The 2,478-nt window shown below is 49.0% G+C and overlaps 1 pseudogene; it reads left to right on the plus strand.

The window, feature by feature from the left end:
- Positions 1-929: 929 nt before the first annotated feature.
- On the plus strand, positions 930-1,979 carry LOC102755200 (annotated as a pseudogene).
- The last annotated feature ends 499 nt before the right edge of the window (positions 1,980-2,478 follow it).

A 2,478-nucleotide genomic window follows, 5' to 3' on the forward strand; every position in this document is an offset into this window, starting at 1 on the left:
ATCATTTAAAACTGAAAAAACTTAATGAGGGGGGAGGACGGCCAATTGATGCTATTGCACCATTCTTGGGGTCATGATTCAAAGGCAGAATTTGAGGGTGATGGTGGCCCCGCACTGGCCTCTGACCTGGCAAACCAGGACTTCTGTCTATTCATGAAGTCTTGGCAATCCTGTGTGAGTGTCCTGCTCAATGTCTGCACCAGGACTCCTGCCCGCACAGAGGTTATGTTCCACTGCGGTTTTGTCAGAAAACTAAGTTTTTAAATGGAGGCTCTGCTAAAAACAGAATCTGATTTGGCCTGAAGCTTGGATGCCACAGCATTCCCTGAGTGCCTCCCAGCACTCTCTCAGGAGAAAATGCGGGGCCATTCTGTGCCTTTTGTTGAATGAAAAAAAGAACACAGATTCTAGAAAAGATAATTTTATTTGTTTTTCCAGATTGCTGATCTTTTCTTGTGCCCTTGAATGTTTTGCCTGGCGCAAACTAGGAGGTATTAAATTATCTAAGTGGAGCAGTTGGTAGCTGCATTTGTAAATATTTTGATTAGCTAGGACATAAGATTTTGTCTGGTTAAACCCAACTTCTAAATTTAATGCCTCAATTTTGAAAATAAGTCTATGCTTAAATTATAACCATGCTGTGTATGCGGGCCATGGGCTTGCAGCCTCTACAATAGTGAGAAACTAGTGTCTGTTTTTTAAGCCACCCAGTCTGCTGTCGTCTGCCATAGCTGAACTGAGACAGGGCCCAGAACGCCTCTGGAGGGACAGAGAGAGCTCTCTAAGGAAGTAATGCTTAAGCTACACCATGAAGGATGAGTGGGGCCGGCTAGGAGAGAGCAGCCTGTGAGGGTCTTGAGGCCAGGAGCGTTTGAGGGCCTAGGAAAGTCCTGGGAAGCAGGGCGTAGGGGAAGAAATGGCTGCAGTACATGCAAGGAGGTGAGTGGGCCGGGTCCAAGTCTATATTCTTTGCAGGCCATGCCAAAGATTCCAATTTTTATCAAAAAGAAAAAGGAAAAGGAAGCCTCTCTGCAATACCCAGAGAGGGACCTGTATGTTGTTCTTGGTTCCCACGTGACTCACTTAAAGGGAAACTCCCACAACGTCAGGAGCCCTTGATGTCCTCAAACGAAGGGGGGATGCCCTCAAATTCCTTGCAGCGGGGACCCACTTAGGTAGCACCAACCTTGACTTCCAAACGGAGCAGTATATCGACACAAGGAAGAGTGATGGCGTCTACAGCAGAAATCTGAAGAGAACATGGGAGAAGCTCCTGCTGACAGTGGGTGCCATTGTTGCCATTGAACACCCCCCTGATGTCAGTGTCATATCCTCCAAGAGCACCTGCCAGCGAGCTGTGCTGAAGTCCGCTGCTGCCACTGGAGCCACTCCTACTGCTGGCCGCTTCACTCCTGGAACCTCCACCATCTGGATCCGGGCAGCCTTCGGGGACCCGCGACTCCTGGTGGTTACTGATCGCAGGGCTGACCCGCGGCCTCTCACAGGGGCGTCTTGTTTAACCTGCCCACCATCGCTCTGTGTAATGCAGACTCTCCTCTGTGCTATGTGGACATCGCCATCCCTTGCAACAACAAGGGGGCTCACTCAGTGGGTCTGATGTGGTGGATGCTAGCCCGGGAAGTACTGTACTGCACATGCGTACCACCAGCCCCACGAACACCCGTGGGAGGTCACGCCTGATCTCAGCTTCTACAGAGACCTGAGGAGGTTGGAAAGAAAGAGCAGGCCACGCTGAAACGGCTGTGACCAAGGAGATATTTCAGGGTGAATGAGCTGCTCCATCTCCCGAGTGCCCTGCTGCTCAGCCTGAGGCTGAGACAGGTCTGAAGGCGTGCAGTGCCCTCTGTGCCCGGTCAGCACTTTCCTACTGAGGATGCAGCGCTCAGCCTGCCCCTGAAGACTGGTCTGCAGCCCCCACTGCTCAGGCCACTGAATGGGCTGGTACAACTACGGAGTAGTCTTAAAATGTTCTCCCACAAACTCTTAAAATGGGAATAAGGTTGACAGAAAATAAACAGTTTCTAAAAAAATACAAACCCTGAAACCAAACAAAAAAAGCAAAGATACTGAAGAATTTTAAATAGAGAAGACTGTCATGTTTTTTGAGTTTTTAAAAGGTTTTTTTCTGGTTGAGAAAGCAGATTAGAAGAGGCAGGAATGGATTAGGTAAGAATTGGTGGCCTATTGTGGGAGGATGAAGTTCAGCATGAGAGAGGGTTGAATGTCAGACTCCCCCCAGGTCGCTGGTCTGGGTGTTGGATGGATGGTGTGGGAGAGAAGGTAGGAGGTCAAGTTTGGACACAGAGACTTGGAGACATCCAAGTGGAAATGTTGACAGGGTCATTTGGAGGTGAGTCCCAAGCTCAGTGAAGATATAGCTGAGGATCATAAGCAAAGAATGTCAGTTAAAGCTGTGAGTGCAGATTAAACCACAGGTAGGTGTGAAGTGCTTCAAAT

Source organism: Myotis davidii, unplaced genomic scaffold, assembly GCF_000327345.1.
Source record: "Myotis davidii unplaced genomic scaffold, ASM32734v1 scaffold623, whole genome shotgun sequence".
Taxonomy (NCBI): domain Eukaryota; kingdom Metazoa; phylum Chordata; class Mammalia; order Chiroptera; family Vespertilionidae; genus Myotis; species Myotis davidii.